This window comes from Pseudorca crassidens, chromosome 18 (genome assembly GCF_039906515.1).
Source record: "Pseudorca crassidens isolate mPseCra1 chromosome 18, mPseCra1.hap1, whole genome shotgun sequence".
Lineage (NCBI taxonomy): Eukaryota > Metazoa > Chordata > Mammalia > Artiodactyla > Delphinidae > Pseudorca > Pseudorca crassidens.
This window is the reverse complement of record NC_090313.1, coordinates 61,340,120-61,357,981: the sequence shown is the minus strand read 5'-3', so window position 1 is coordinate 61,357,981 and position 17,862 is coordinate 61,340,120. Positions and strand designations below refer to the sequence as shown.

Genomic DNA, 17,862 nt, shown 5'->3' with positions numbered 1-17,862 from the left:
CCGTGTGGATGAAAGGCTCTTGGGGCTGCAGCCAGGAGTCAGTGCTGTGCCTCTGAGGTGGGAGAGCCAACTTCAGGACACTGATCCACAAGAGACCTCCCAGCTGCACATAATATCAAACAGCAAAAATCTCCGAGAGATCTCCATCTCAACGCCAGCACCCAGCTTCACTCAACGACCAGCAAGCTGCAGTGCTGGACATCCTATGCCAAACAACTAGCAAGACAGGAACACAACCCCACCCATTAGCAGAGAGGCGGCCCAAAATCATAATAAGTCTACAGACACCCCAAAACACACCACCAGACGTGGACCTGCCCACCAGAAAGACAAGATCTAGCCTCATCCACCAGAACACAGGCACTAGTACCCTCCACCAGGAAGCCTACACAACCCACTGAACCAACCTTAGCCACTGGGGACAGACACAAAAAACAACAGGAACTACGAACCTTCAGCCTGCAAAAAAGGAGACCCCAAACACAGTAAGATAAGCAAAATGAAAAGACAGAAAAACACACCGCAGATGAAGGAGCAAGATAAAAACCCATCAGACCTAACAATTGAAGAGGAAATAGGCAGTCTACCTGAAAAAGAATTCAAAATAATGATAGTAAGGTTGATCCGAAATCTTGGAGATAGAATGGACAATAGAATGGACAAAATGCAAGAATCAGTTAACAAGGACCTAGAAGAACTAAAGATGAAACAAGCAACGATGAACAACACAATAAATGAAATTAAAAGTACTCTAGATGGGATCAATAGCAGAATAACTGAGGCAGAAGAACGGATAAGTGACCTGGAAGATAAAATAGTGGAAATAACTACTGCAGAGCAGAATAAAGAAAAAAGAATGAAAAGAACTGAGGACAGTCTCAGAGACCTCTGGGACAACATTAAACGTACCAACATTCGAATTATAGGGGTTCCAGAAGAAGAAGAGAAAAAGAAAGGGACTGAGAAAATATTTGAAGAGATTATAGTTGAAAACTTCCCTAATATGGGAAAGGAAATAGTTAATCAAGTTCAGGAAGCACAGAGAGTCCCATACAGGATAAATCCAAGGAGAAATACGCCAAGACACATATTAATCAAACTGTCAAAAATTAAATACAAAGAAAACATATTAAAAGCAGCAAGGGAAAAACAACAAATAACACACAAGGGAATCCCCATAAGGTTAACAGCTGATCTTTCAGCAGAAACTCTGCAAGCCAGAAGGGAGTGGCAGGACATATTGAAAGTGTTGAAGGAGAAAAACCTGCAACCAAGATTACTCTACCCAGCAAGGATCTCATTCAGATTTGATGGAGAAATTAAAACCTTTAGAGACAAGCAAAAGCTGAGAGAGTTCAGCACCACCAAACCAGCTCTACAACAACTGCTAAAGGAACTTCTCTAGGCAAGAAACACAAAAGAAGGAAAAGACCTACAATAACAAACCCAAAACAATTAAGAAAATGGGAATGGGAACACACATATCGATAATTACCTTAAATGTAAATGGACTAAATGCTCCCACCAAAAGACACAGATTGGCTGAATGGATACAAAAACAAGACCCATATATTTGCTGTCTACAAGAGACCCGTATGCTAACACATATATATGGAATTTAAGAAAAAAAAATGTCATGAAAAACCTAGGGGTGAAACAGGAATAAAGACACAGACTTACTAGAGAATGGACTTGAGGCTATGGGGAGGGGGAAGGGTAAACGGTGACAAAGCAATAAAGAGGCATGGACATGTATACACTACCAAACGTAAGGTAGATAGCTAGTGGGAAGCAGCCGCATAGCACAGGGAGATCAGCTTGGTGCTGTGTGACCGCCTGGAGGGGTGGGATAGGGAGGGTGGGAGGGAGGGTGACGCAAGCGGGAAGAGATATGGGAACATATGTATATATATAACTGATTCATTTTGTTGTGAAGCTGAAACTAACATACCATTGTAAAGCAATTATGCTCCAATAAAGATGTTTAAAAAAAAAAAAAAGAAGAAATCACAAGAAAAATTAGAAAATACTTTGAAATTAATGCAAATGAAGACACTACATACCAAAATTTCTGGGATGCAGCAAAAGCTGTGATTAAAGGGACATTTGTAGCTGTAAATGCCTATATTAAAAAAGAAGAAAGATCTGAAATTTAAACTTCCACTTTAACACACTGGAAAAAGAGAGGAAATTAAGCGTAAAGCAAGCATTAGACATGAGGGAAATACAAGTCAAAACCATAATGAGCTATACTAGGATGGCTGTAATCAAAAAGTCAAATAATAACAAGTGTTGAAGAGGATGTGGAGAAATTTGGAACACTCATACAATGCAGGTGGGAACGTAAAATGGTGCAGCCACTTTGGAAAACAGTCTAGTGGTTCCTTAAAAGTTAAACATAGAGTTACTCTATGGCTCATCAATTCCACTTCTAGGTATATACCCAAGGGAAATAAAAACATATGTTCATGCAAAAACTGTACACAAATGTTCATAGAAGCATTATTCCTAATAGGCAAAAGTGGAAACCATCCAAATGTCCATCAACTGATGAATGGCAAATGAAATCCAGTATAATCATTCAATGAAATATTATTTTGTAATAAAAAGGAATGAAGTACTAATATATACAACATGGATGAACTTTGAAAATATTATGCTAAGTGAAAGAAGCCAGACACAAAACATCACATATGATTCCTTTTATGTAAAATATCCAGATTAGACAAATTCCCAAAGATGGAAAGTAGGTTAGTGTTTGCCTAGGGCTGGGAGGGCAGTTGGGGGAAAATGAGGACTGACTGCTAATGTGTACAGGGTTTCTTTCTGGCATAATGAAAATGTTCTAAAATGGATTGTGGCAATGGTTGCATAACTCTGTGAATATGCCAAAAACCACTGAATTTTACACTTGAAATGTGTGAATTGTATGATGTATGAATTATCCATATATCTCAACAAAGGTGTTATTTAAAAGTTAGATATGTATAGCAATCTACTTGTACATTCCTAGTGAGATATACTTTAAGGACAAGGGAACGAAGAAAGTATTTTATAAACTGTTTTAAATAACCTTATTATTCTTTTAATAATTTTTAAAATATTTTTATTTATTTTATTTTTATTTACTTGGCTGCACCAGGTCTTAGTTGCAGCATGTGGGATCTTTAGTTGCAGCATGTGGGATCTAGTTCCATGACCAGGGATTGAACCCAGTCCTCCTGCTCTGGGAGTGCAGAATCTTAACCGCTGGACCACCAGGGAAGTCCTAAATAATCTTATTACTGATGGTAATGTTTCTATTGTGATGTTGAGGCTTGTGTGTGTGTGTTATGAGAATAAAGTGAAGTATGAGAGAAAGGACTACAGATGTAAGATCAGTTAAAGCTTTTCCTGTATTGGCAGTATCAGGCTGAATTAATAATGTTTTGTTATCTTTTATACTATATATATGTAATATATTGTATTTTATATTATGTATACATAAACATACATATATATACACACACACTATAAGTCCATTGAAAAGGTCTAGAAGTAATGGCCAATTCAGTAGCAATGAGCACGTTTTATACCGCAAGTTTTCATCTCTAAATTTCTCAGTAAAAGGAATCAGGGATCCTCAGAAATTGGCCGATTCTTGATCTGGAGAAGAAAATATTTTTAAAAAGCCTGGAACAGCTTATCATTACAGAAAGGACGAAAGCTATCAAAGATTAATATAACTATTTGAAAAAAGAGTCAAGAGTCAAACTGAGGGGGCTTCCACTGAAAAAGATGGGGCAACTTGAGCACAAATAAGATTAATAACTAAAATGAATTGAGATACGTCAAACATTTTTCATGAGTTCATGATGTGCTTAAAATAAAACAAAAAAGAAAATACATTTCTCACTTTTGGAGGCTACTAGGGAAGCAACTCATTATTTTGAAAATTGTTAAAGGAAAGAATCAAATGTTTATCTTATTTCTTATATGACCTCTAAACTAAGGTAATTAATTAGTTGATGAGAAGTTTCTCTGAATAGAAGTTTCCCAATAAATAAGTGAAAAGGGAATGAGAGAATTAAAATATCACTTTTTTTGTAAACTTTATGAACGAATAGATTCTAGTAATTATTTTTCAGTGGTGGTTAACATCACAACAGCAAAGACAAGCAGATACTTTGTGCCTCCTGACGTGCTTATATCACCTATGAAGTATTCTTGCGAAAACAAAAACAAAAGCAAAAAAACTAGAATCAAATCACACCTTTAGAGCTAGCTACCAGCTTATAGGGAAATGCAGTGAAGTGAAACAGGGGAACCTGTTAAAGGAAACCACAAGAATGCGGTCAACAAAACCCAGTCTGCAGGTCAAACAACCGAGTTTTTTCAACAAATAAATTGCAGGGAGGAAAATGAGAGCAGTAGGCAGAAGAGAGAGAAAGAAGAAAGTGAGAGATCTATAGATTAAAAGAGATTTAAGACTCTTACTTTACACCAAATACAAAAATTAACTAAAAATGGATCAAAGACCTAAATGTAAATCTTAAACTATAAAAACTCTTTGAGGAAAACATAGGGGAAAAGCTTCATGACACTGGATTTGTCAATGGTTTGTTGGATATGACACCAAAAACAAAGGCAACACAAGTGAAACTTATGATAAATTGGAATACATCAAAATTTAAAATTTCTACACACCAAAAGACACAATTAGATTGAAAATTTAGCCTATGGAATGGGAAAAAATATTTGCAAATCATGTATCTGATAAGGGGTTAATATTCAGAATATATAAAGAACTCCTACAACTTAACAACAAAAACCAAACTTTGAAAAATGGGCAAAGGACTTGAATAGACATTTCTCCAAAGATGTACAAAAGGCCAACAAGCAAATGAAAAGATGCTCATCATTAATCATTATGGAAATACATATCAAAACCACAATGGTATACCACTTCACAACCATTAGGATGGATACTGTTTAAAAAAAACAAAAACAAGAAAGGCCCCCCAAATCAGAAAATAACAAGACTTGGCAAGGATGTAGAGAACTTGGAACACTTGTGCACTATTTCTGGAATGTAAAAGGGTGCACCCACTAAGGAAAATGATGGTCCCTGAAAAGAAAAAAAAAATAGAATTCCAATAAGATCCAGTAATTCTGCCTCTGGGTGTATATCCAAAAGAATTTAAAGCAGGGTCTCGAAGATATTTGTACACCCATGCTCATAGAAGCATTACTCAATAGCCAAGAGGTGGAAGCAACCCAAGTGTTCATCAACAGATGAATAAACAAAATGTGGTATATACATACAATAGAATGGTATTCAGCCTTGAAAAGGAATGAAATTCTGAATACTACAACATGGATGAACCGTGGGACCATTATGCTAAGTGCAGTAAGCCAGTCACAAAAAAACAAATACTGTATGATTGCACTTATCTGAGGCCTCTAGAGTAGTCAAATTCATAGAGACAGAAAGTAGAATGGTGGTTGCCAAGGGGCTAGGGAATGGGGGAGTGGGGAGTGGTTGTTTAATGGACATAGAGTTTCAGTTTTGCAAGATGAAAAGAGTCCTGGAGATGGATGGTGGCAAAGGTGGCATGATGATGTGAATGTACTACACTACAGAACTGAACACTTAAAATTAGCTAAGATGGTAAATTTTACATTATGTGTATTTTACCACAATTAAAATTTTTTTAATTTTAATTTAAAAAATATTTAGGAAATGGCCAATTGCAATTTATGGATCTTACTTGGAAACTGATTCATACATACAAAGTTAAAAGAAAACAAAGGAAGGGGAATTCCCTGGTGGTCCAGTGGTTAGGACTCTGTGCTTTTACTGCTGGGGCCCTGGGTTCGATCCCTGGTCGGAGAACTAAGATTCCACAAGCTACACAGTCAAGAAATTTCAATAGTAACTGTATGTTTAATGAATTAAATTTTTATTGTCCAATTTTTAGGTGAGATATAGTTTTGTGTTTGCCTTTTTAAAAAAAGAGTCCCTGTCATGTAGAGATAAGTACTAAAATATTTATGGATAAAATAATTTGATGTCTAGAATTTGCTTTAATATAGTCAGGGCAGGGGAATAGGTGGGGGCAAAATAGATTAGCTATGAGCTGATAATTGTTGAAGTTAGTTGTTAGGTACATCAGTGTTCCTTCTCCCCCATTATGTATTTTTAAAAATATTTCTTTGGGTTGAAAGTTGGTGGTATTTGATATTATTCTTTACTACTAGGTACACATATAGGAAGGATACTACATTTATGCCAATTTATTCTCAGCCTACTATGACATGCTTGTTTTCAACCTCATCTAGCAAATCTGTTCCCTTCTGTCAAATGCGGTGGAACTAAATAGTTCCTCGCATTCCAGTTGCTTAGAAGCCAGAATAAATAGCCATATACTACATGGCACCATCAGTCCCTGTTCACAGTCCAGAAATATCATTAGAAAATGGGTAAGTAATGCACGTCTGCTGAAGGATATCCTGTGAGCCACAAAGTGTCAAAAACCTGTGGACTGATTATTGCCCTACAAACAGGACAGCACTGGAGACACTGAGACTGATTTTTAGGTTAAATTTATCCATGAAGGAAACAGAGAGGCAATGTTTATACAAAATGGTAGGAAACTGGATATGAAACACATCATCTAGCTGCTTCAAACCATTGTCCCAAGAGCTTGTTACTGAGTGAACAATTAGCTGTTTCCTGTCATTTATTTTTAACTTTCATGTTTGCATTTTAAAGTCTAGCATACTAAAAGATTTTGCTTCAATTTTCCCTAGTGAGTTTTATATTTTTGTACTTTTCTATATTCAAGTATTTCTATTTTTAAAAGTATGGTATATAATATTACAAACCAGCTTATATTCTTCTACTTTTATTTTGGAATTAAAGTGGTTCTAAAAGGCACATTTATTTAAACTTTTCCTGCAGAGGATTAAAGAAATTAGAAAAAATATAATTGTAGCCTTATTTAAATGTTTTCTCTCCCTGTCTGAAGTCCCTCTTTGTATCCTTTGGCCCTCAGCTTTCACAATAGTAGGAAAACATTCTTGGCACGTGTTTTACAACTGTAGGACATGCTTCTGAATCCCGTAACCCCAGTGCCCTCCCTAAGTGTAATGAAAAGATTGTTTAAGCATTTCCTTCTGTTCATAGAGGGAAAAATTCTCAAAATGCGTTAAACTCACCCAGTGGCGACATACAACTGAAGGTCAAAGATGTTGAGTTCAAGTCATGTCTTGACATCAAAGCAGTTGAGTGACCTGAGGAAAATCACTGAACCCATTGGGGTTTTAGTCTCTTTGTTATATATTAAGAATGTTCCAGAACATGAGCTTTAAAATACCCTCCAGTTCTAAAATTCTGTGCTGCTTTGAATTAACTCATGTAAGAATTGGTATGACTCAGGATTTATAGATAGCACCAAACCCAATCTCCTCCATCATAGATTTTTATCCACTTTTCCGTTCTTTTACCTACTTTAAGTTAAAGACTCTTAACTATCACTACCACAAGAAAAGATATAAACAGTAAAGATGAAGTAGAAAATTGAAAACATGCAAAACTTTTTTTTTGATCTCTGAAAAATAGAGAACTTTCTGCACTTTGTTTTCATGCCTAAATGAGTTTGCCTTGCTAAATTAAAGATCAAATAAAACTCTCTCAAGCATTTTAAGCAACGATTACGTTTTTCCATGCCCATCAAGTACATTTTTAACTGACTAGATAGAATGGTCCTGTTTGTTATCAGTATCACAAAATTCAGGAAGGAAATGAATGTTAGGACTTTGGATTTGAATCAGAAGTCTTCAGGACTCTGGACTCAGAGTTAAAGACTCCAGGAGGTCTGAGTGTCAATTTCCTCGTTTATAAAATGGGACTATAATTCCTCTCTGAGAAGGTCATGTGAAGATAAGTAAAACATAATGTAAAAGCACTGCTACATACAGGTGCTCAAACTGCACTCTTCCTCCCATCCTTTCTTCTTTCTAGTATCATTAATAATAATAATAATAATAGGCACCCCCAAATATTCGTTAACTGAAGGATTTATTGGATGATATTTAAAAGGGCAGCATTAGTCTAATAAGGGAGAGAAAGGAGAAAGTTTCAAGATTAATCAATCAAAACAGAAAAAACCTGGAAAGACATATACCAAATGTAAATGGTAGTCTTTTTTGAATTGTGGGAATATGCTTGCTTTTTATTTCCTTATTTATTGCTATCTGCATTTTCTAGTTTTTCCACAGTGAATGTAGTATATTATAATTAAGAGTTTTAAATAAAATTATAGAAACGTACTTTAACCCATCGATCAAGCTATCACTTCCTACTAACATGATGCAATAGGAAGATTACAGCACAGTTAATGAAGTGTTCTTGCCAAAATAAGTAAGTAACCTGAATTTAATTCTTTCTCCAGATCTAACTCAGTTTACAAAAAATATAGGGGATATGGGAAAGTTTAAATGACACCATGGAAACACAATCAGAAAAATCCAGAATTTAGGAGATACTACAGGACACTTGACCCAAATTTTCAATCAATGAACGTCAGGAGGGTAGAGAAGGGGAGATGAACTCATTAAAATAGATTTATAACACACCATTGTAAAGCAATTATACTCCAATAAAGATGTTAAAATAAATTAAAAAAATAGATTTAAAGGATATAGCAATCAAATGCAAAGTGTGGACCTTCCTTGAATCCCAATTCAAACAAACCAACTATCAAAAGCCATTTTTAAGCCAACTGAGGAAATCTGAACATAGATCTATATTAGATGATAAAAATATTTAATGTTAATTTTGTTGAGGATGGGGATAACAGTATTGTGACTTTTGCTAAAATAAGAAAAGAGATATAGTATTTATGGGTGAAATGATATAATGTTTGAGAGTTGCTAAAATACTCCTACAGAAATAAAAATAAAATAAGGGAGAGATGGATGAAATGGAAAAGAAAATATTGCTAACAGGTAAAGCTGAGTGATGAGCTCATGAGAATTTATTATACTATTGTTTTTACTTTTGTGTCTGTATTAGAAATTTTCCATAATTAAAAGTCAAAGACGTATGTGATCTTTAAAGACAAAAAGTAGTGGTCAACAGCAAAAGTGTCTCTTCTGTTCCTGCTCTCTCCTCCTGGTCCTCTGTTCCAGTCACACAGCATGTGACCGTACAATCTGTACATCTAGGAATGGCTGGGTGGGTCAATAGTATTGAAAATTGTGTTTCAAAGTCATTTCCAGGAGATCTTGGATTTTTAATAGGCATTCCAAGAAGCCTGTGACTTCTGGGTAAGGCATGACTTACAGAAGAAAGGACCTTCCATCTTCTAAGGATTGATTCTTTGTGAAATAACTAGTCAAGGGGTCGTACCTGGTCTGAAGTTCATCGTTCTAAGTGAACTGCATTGACAGTCATCAAAGTTGAAATAAGTAAGTTTCTGCCAATTAACTTGTGCTTTTTTTTGTTTGTATGTTTTGTTGTGTTGTTTAGGGTTTTTCTGGTTTGAACTCTATCTGTGACTTTTCTGTGCTGGTTTAAATTCTCCTTACTGGGCCCAGTGGGTAAGACTCCACGCTCCCAGTGCAGGGGACCTGGGTTTGATTCCCTGGTCAGGGAACTAGATCCCGCATGCATGCTGCAACTAAGAAGTCTGCATGCCGCAACAAAGATCCTGCATGCCTCAACTAAGACCCGGCACAGCCAAAATAAATAAATAAATAAATAAATAAATAAATAAATAAATAAATAAATAAATAAATATTTTTAAAAAAATTCTCCATACCTGCCTTGTTTGTGTGGCTCTGTGATCAACCAGAGATGGGCCTCCTCATCCTTGGCCAAACCCCTCTGCCTAGAGTTAATCTATTCCAGACTTGTTTAATTTAGCAAAGCCCTTCACAGGAGCCACATGAATATCTGACTTTGAACATTCAGTTTTTATGTGTCATGGCTTCTTTTTTTTTATTATTTATTTATTTGGCTGCATGGGGTCTTAGCTGCGGCACGTGGGATCTTTCGTTGCGGCCTACAGGCCTCTCTCTAGTTGTGGCGCAGGGCTCTAAAGCACACGGGCTCAGTAGTTGTGGTCCACGGGCTTAGTTGCTCCACGGCATGTGGGATCCTAGTTCCCCAACCAGGGATCAAACCCATGTCCCGCGCATTGGAAGGCGGATTCTTAACCACTGGACCACCAGGGAAGTCCCTATACATGGCTTCTTAAAAAGCTCATTATTCCGTTTTCCATGTTTATTATTTCTGACCAGAATTTGGTGTGGAATGCCCTTTTCTTACGAGAGCCATAGTAACCATCTTCCTGACCATGGTCTTTGAGTATTTGGGGAAGATGAGTCAGATATACAAGATTCACTACCCTCCCAGGCATGAGATCCACCCTTGGCTCCAAAATGAGCTGATGTAATATCAAACTGGTATTAGGTCAATATCAAATACTCTATCAAAATCTGCAAAAGAAATTTTAGCTGTTTCTGTATTACAAAAAGAGATGATCTATAAAACAGTTGTATTAGTCAACATCTTTTCTTGCACTGGAAGCAATGAGACTTACAGGGAAAGAGAGGTAAGCTTATTATTTTCCTTTCAACCAATACCCACAGGCAGATAGAAATTGCAGACTCCCTTAGGTCAGAGTTTAGTGCTGTAATCTACACACATGGGTGCTCAATGAATGCTACCTACTGACCACCAGGGAGCTGGATTTTCTGGGTCATCTAGTAGAAAATATTTTACTATAGAGACGATGTTGACTTAAAAAAAAAATAGATCACAGTCAGGATTACATATTTGAAGGGAGTATCTGATATACTAGAATTATTTGTTGGACTGAATCAATGAGAAGCTAGAGTTTCTAGCTTGAGTCTCCGTACCATTCACACTCATTCGGACCCCAAAACATTCAGATTTTTGAGCAAGCGGGACCTTTCCCAGAATGTTGCTTCCAAGAGGCCTTTTACTTGTGAATCAGTCTGAATCTCAGTACATTCTTTGCCATCTTTTATTCTCCAGTGTGAATCAGCATGATCTTATTCAAGAAGTCCCTGGATTAGAGGTAATTTGAACTTTTAGATATTAAATAAGAAAATAAATTTTCTTATACTCTGGCTACTGAAGACCCAGTGCCCAGCTCTCTTTCCTAACATGGCAGCAAAACCAGTGCCCAGTGTGAGGTGTATGCAACTTACATTCCCATGGCCATTCCAACCCCTAAGTAACATTCTGAAACTCAAAGGAAAGAAAAAAGCCAAGAGAGGTTTTGTTTGATATCAACAGCCACTGAAGTGTATACAGTGATGCCAATTATTTAGGAGACTACATAGAACCACGTTAAATACACTGAACAAAATTCATTCAGTAAATATTTATTATTATGTGTCAGGTGCTATTCTAGGTACTGGGGAGGGCATACAGCGTGAACAAAAAGAGTCAAATCTCTGTTCTCACGAACTTACGTTTACTTGGGGAGACAAGCAACAAATAGGCACAGAATAAATATATAATAGGTTGGGTGATAATAAGAATCATGGAGAAAGTAAGGCATTGTGGTAATTCATGGCTCCTAACAGGGCAGGCTAGAAAACTCTTAGATCCTACTGGAGTGCAGGCATAGATAAGGCAAGACTGTCAAAGCCACAAGGACACCCAGGCACAAAGCCTTGATGATCTGTCTCACTTCGCAGCAGAATAAGATAGTATAGGTTGCTTCTGGTTGTTGAATGGCTGGGGGGTGAAAGGAGGTGGGTGAGGCAAAGCCCATAGTTCTGTGCTTCTCCCCCTGGTGGACCTCTCACTCCAAGTGGGCTGTGGAGACCACCAAATCCCAGAGGAGCCTCCATGAGAAAATGAGAGAGGCTGTGGGAAATTGTCCCCAGTCACTTTCTTAGTTATTCTTTGCATTGCTTATTAGCTGTTTCAGGAATCTTCAGTCAAGCTCTTGTCATCATTTTTGCCCATCCTCAAACTTGAAGTAGTGTTTGTGGTCTGGCCTGCGACGGGCTAAGACTACAATACAAATAGACATTGCTGGCATTGAGGGTGGAGGTGGGATTCTCTTTAGAAAAGGTGATCAGGCAAGACCTATCTAATGAAGTGACAGCTGAGTAGAGACATGGATAAAGGCAGGCAGTGAGCCTTGGGCTATAGGTAGGGGCTGGTGGTGGGAGGAGCGGAATTCCTGGCCCAGAAACAGCCAGTGTAAAAGCTCTGAGGCAGGACTGCTCTTGGGAGTTCAAAGGAAAGTGAGGCAGCCATGAGACTGGAGAGGAATGAGAAAGCGGAGAGGTAGGTGATGTAAGGAAAGGTCCTGGGAGGCCAGATTACTTATGGCCTTGTAGACCATCATAAGAACTTTGGCTTTTATTCTGAATGAAAATGTTGGGATTGGAGCAGAGGAGTGACTGACGTAACTGAGATGGAGAAAGACCACTCTAGCTGCTCTGTTTAGAACAGGCTCTAGCAACAAATAATAGAAGCAGGAAGACTGGTTAGGAGGCTTGAAATTTCACTAATCCAAGCAAGAGATGACAGTGGCTTTGACTAGTATGTTAGCAGTAGAGAGAGTGACAAGTGGATGAATTCCTGATTATCTGTATTTTGAAGGTAGGGCACACCAGGTTTGCTAATCGACTTAGGTGCGAGGTTTATGAAAAAGAGAGGAATCAAAGATGATGCCACATTTTTAGCCTGAGCAACTGGGAAGAGAATTGAGGTGAGAATATGGAAGGGCTAGATTTTTTTTTTTTTTTTTTTTGGCAGGGGTGGGGGATTAAGTTTGGCTTTGAATATGTTAAATCTGGTATGCCTATTGGACAAGTAAAATGAAGATGTGAAAAGATAGCAACCTATAGCTTAAAGTGAATTTAAAAGAGAAGCTATTCAAACTGCAGAAGTTTATCTGAAGGGATAAGTTACATATTTGGCTTGGCCTTCAATTTTAAAACAATGGGAAACTAAAACTTATAAGTTGTTTTTAGTGTTTAAGTTATGACTGTAAATCTAATCATACTGGCACTGCTATATTTTCACTCCCGCCCCCCATCCAGATGTGAGGTTTACAATAAAGATACTTTCATAATGAAATCATTAAACAAAGATTTTAAAACATGAGCTATTCACAAAGAACTGTATATGAATATTCATACCAACTTTATCCATAATAGCGAGTACTGGAAACAACAAAAATATCCATATACAGAAGAAATAAACAAATTACAGTTTATTTTTAGAAGTAAAATACTACTCAGCAATTAAAAAGAAGTACTGATTCATGCAACAATGTGGATATCATAAACGTTATGTTGAGTGAAAAAAGCCAGACTAAAAGATTACAAATTCTGATTCCATTCAAGTAAAGTTCAAGAACAGCCAAAAACTAATCTATGGTCATAGAAATCAGAAAGTAGTTGCAGCCGATGGAGGAAAAATTGACTGGAAAGGGGTACAAGGGAACTCTCTGGGGGAATGAAGTTGCTCTGATGATTGTTAAGCCAGACATACAAAATTGTCAAAATTCACTGTATTAAACACATGTACATTTTATTTCATGGAAATTTGATCTAAAATACACAACAGGTAAAGCAACTATACTCCAATAAAAATGTTAAAAAATAGAAAATAAAAAAATAAAATACACAACAGAGCATGAGCCAACTACTGAAAGGGTTATATACTACAGGAGAACCTAGGCTAAAAGCAATTAATCTAATTGAGCACAATGGGAGCTCTGAGTTTCCCAGCAATCAAAGCAAAAGGGAAATAAATAATTAATTTAGCCCTATTATCTAATATCAGCAAGTATGAGAAAAATTTTTTCGTAACATTAAAGAACATTTAGATTTAAAATATTACAATTTTTTTCAATAAAACCTTTATAAAAGTTGAAGAGACATTTTTGGCTCATTTTTATTTCTATCAATCCTCAACAAAAGTCAAGAGAATATCGTTATGGTTCTATGAAGGCATTTCTATGGGGAGTTAAAGAGGCATTCAAGGTAGCTTTCTAGAGTGGCAACTAGCTGCAAGGATAGAATCTAGAGACTCATTCCTGAGAAATAACTGCTTCTCAGATTTCATAAGCTCACCTTCCTGGATGCCTCAGCTGGGTTTGTGACAGGAGTTGGGTATCAGATAATTAAGGGTTAACTAAAGTGTCATGTTCTCTGGAGTTGGTTAGAACTAGATATGTGGGGTTCAGCTACTAAACTTGTATTTGGTTAATTATATGTTTGTTATAAGAAATGTTCTAAGAAGCTGCCGTATTCATGCCCAAATGGAAAACCATGCGTGGGTCTATCTAGCAGGTGTTAATGGATAACTTTATCTCTGGCATTCAGGAACCTCTTCTGCGGCTCCTTCCATGCTTCCCAGCGGTGGTGTAATTGACAAATTAGGCAGGGCAATACTTTGTTGTGCAGGACTCCCAGCTTTTAAGACATTTAGCATCCTTGGCTTCACCTAGGAAATATAAATAGCATCCCCAATCCTTGTGACAACCAAATAGTCCTTCTACGTCTCTAAAGTTAGTATCACCCCCTTTTGGTAATCACTGGGACTCTAAAGAATGTCGGTATCCTTTTGAATGTGGAAGAGCATCTGATCCCAAATTCAGTGGAATGACATAGTATGGACAAAGATGTAAGTTTGGTTTGAAACATTAGGGGATATATATCAGTCATCCACTTCTGTCATGCAAAAACTTTAATATGACTCTCACAGAACATTTTACTTAGAATGAGGCTATGTATTTGCACAATGAGCCTGCCAGGATGAAACAGCCTCCAAGTAAAACCCTCACCAGCTGAATTAGTTGATCCACAAAATGTAGCTCATTCATTCAATAAATGTTAATTGAATTGTCCATTCAAATGATGAAGATTGTCTGCCAAAAATAATTTGGTTTTAATAAAGTTGATGTTAAACTTTTTTTTTTTCTAGCTAGTTGACCAAGAATTTAGTTTATTCCTTCATTTAATGTTAAGACCTATTACACACCAACTAGAGAGGACACAGTGGTAAGCTTTGCTAATAGTCTAATGGAAGGTTTCGGGGAGACACAGTAAAATAACATGGAAGTTATTGGAATTAAAGAGGTATAGTGGCTTTTTCTGAGAAAATTTTTAATCCGAGGTATAAAGGATGAGTAGGAATTAACTAAATGTTTTGTTTGTGGGGAGGAAGGGGTGCAGGGAGAGAGAAAATTATTTTAGGCAGGGCCACCAGCTTATATAAAGGCCAGAACAAAAAGAAGAGGTTAGGATGAAAACATAAAAGTGGTGAAGAGAAATTTCCTGAGGGCAGAATTTTAGGGCTTGGAAAGAGTTTGGATTTTTTCCTAAATGCAGCTTTATGAAAGAAAGACATGATCAAATTTATATTTAATCCAACTCGCAAAGATCCAGAGTGGACAGATTTGAGAAAGCCAACGTAGATTTTGGAAGAGACATCTAGACAACTCGGAAATGTTATATTATCCATAATAAAGGTGATGGTGGTCAAGACTAGGGAATGAAGGTGGAATGGGGAGGAATGATTAATTCACTGAACAAATAATTAAGAGCTCCAACTACGTGCCAGGCACCCTATCAAGATATTGAGGAGTCTAGTGGGGGAATTAATCAAATAAGCAACAATGACAAAATATAAAATTTTAATCACTTTCACTGCCATGAAGGAGAAATACGTGATGCTGTGAAATCATGAAACAGAATTTTCCTAATGCTTCAGGAAAGGTTTCCTTTGAGAAAGGGAACTAAATTCTGAAGTTTGCCTAGAAGCTAATGAAAGGGCATGGTGAAGAATGAATGGGAATAATTTTCAAGAGAGGGAAAATAGCATTTACCAAGAAACTGTAAGGGAGCCAGTGTGACAGGCTGCAAAGAGCAAAGGGGAGTATGGTTAGGATGAGGCTGCAGAGGTGGGTTAGGGCTGTATTATGCAGCATTAAGTAATTTGCTCTTTATCCTAAGAGCCAGGGAAAGCTGTGAGAGTGTTTTAAAGCCGTGGGTGTCATAAAGAAAACATCAAATTTGTGTTCTGAAGAGATTGTTGTGGCTGCAGTATGAAGAGTGGATTGCAGGGGTGAAGTGGATGTTAAGCCATGTTTGCAGAAGAGCAGGAAGATGCTGGAAGGTGGAGGACTTGGTGACTGGGGAGAGGATAGGGTTTCTGGCTTGGGCTTCTTGAACACACTCCCAGTTGAACACACGTAAGACCTCATCATCATCTGACCAGATGGAAGGTGTTTTCATCTTCTTACTGACTAGGGCAAGAATAAGGTCATCTAAAAGTTACCCTACATGTTGAACTGTTAACAATGGTGGGAATGGGACTGGAGAAGAGGATGGTAGAAAAAAGGGGGCACTTTTTACCATCAACATTTCTATATTATATGACTTCTACAATAAAAATGTGAATACAAATATAAGCTTAAAACTGAATATAGAAATCCCATCAAATTATTTACAAATATATGCGAGAGAGTTAGGACGCTCTTGTTTTATGCCACTTAGAAATGGATTTTGAGCTCCCAAGAGCCCACTCCCATCCATCTGCTTCTCAGGACTAATCTGCAATAGAAGGCTGGAAGGATTAAGAGTCCACACTGAATAAAGGCTACAGTATATATATATTTATAAATCTTAAATTGTGATTAATATTTTCTCAATAAGATAAAAGCCTAACAGTGATAAATAGTGAGAGAGCTGAGACTAAACCATGCTTCTTCCTCATGTAATACATGAATGAGAAAGACCCAGAGAGAGGAAAGCAAACATTGGCTTTGGACGAGACATTCAACAACATGTCCTTATAAAAAAAGGACATGTCCCGTGTCCTTTTTATAAATATACATATGAAGCCCTTACTGAGTCTCAAAGAGTTAAATGTGCAAAGACTGCTGTCCATCAGAGTAGGATTTACATAATTCTGGGCAACACTCTTCACTAGGTGGAGAGGGGGTGTGTAGTAAACTATTAAATGTGCCCTTCGAGGAATGTTATAGATTCAGCCAGTATGACATAACCGCATTCAAACGTGGAATCTGGACCTGTTCCTCCCCATAATCCATTTCCTTTTCGTTAACAGCATTATTCAACTGCCTTTAAGTTTCTTTATATTCTACACCCCACTTGCACTACTTGAGATAAATACCATTTAGAACACTGTGTTTTGTTTTGTTTTTGCATCCCACTTATTAACGTGTGTTGAGAATCTAAAATGGATACAGGAAAAGCAGAAATTTAAAAAATATGCACTAAAAAATAAGATCAGGGTTCACAAAAAGCATAACTGCCAACAACTGTACAGACCTGTACAAAGCACTCTCACATTTATTGTTTCATTTTCTTCCACCTTTTAAGCCAGAGTCTTACTGCTGTGTCACCGATGAATGATCACGATCACAGTCCTAACAACTTGCAAAGATTTTAATCTTCTGACTTGTGTGCTCTTCTTTCAACCATGCAATAGGGATACAATGTTCCTGGAAAGGAGCTGGATTAGAGCAATCTTAGGTAAATACGCACATACACAACATGGAGTGCCGCACAGAACTCAAGGGCAGGGACGCATGTACAGCTGAGTCTCGCCTAGGCCACCGGGAAACCAGGCAGTCCTCTGTGCCTGCCTGATGATGTCATCTTCTCACTCACTTCCTTTGCCTTCTGATCTTCCCAAGCCCATGCCCACACCAAGACTGCAGTCTCAGGCATGGCACATGAGTTCAAAGGGTATAACCCAGAATCTCAGTTGGAGTTCCAAAACTCCTGGGCACCATCTGACTGACCAAGCTTGGGTGAGAGGGGCACCCCTATTCAACTGACTCTATA

At 37.4% G+C, this 17,862-nt stretch overlaps 1 long non-coding RNA gene across 1 annotated transcript in view; it reads left to right on the top strand.

Moving 5' to 3' along the window:
- The window catches only part of LOC137211325 (uncharacterized), a 126,297-nt gene that overhangs the window by 25,265 nt on the left and 83,170 nt on the right, over positions 1–17,862 (top strand). The window contains exon 6 of the long non-coding RNA XR_010937030.1: positions 9,286–9,453. This is a non-coding gene — a long non-coding RNA (uncharacterized lncRNA). The remainder of the gene's footprint in view (positions 1–9,285; positions 9,454–17,862) is intronic.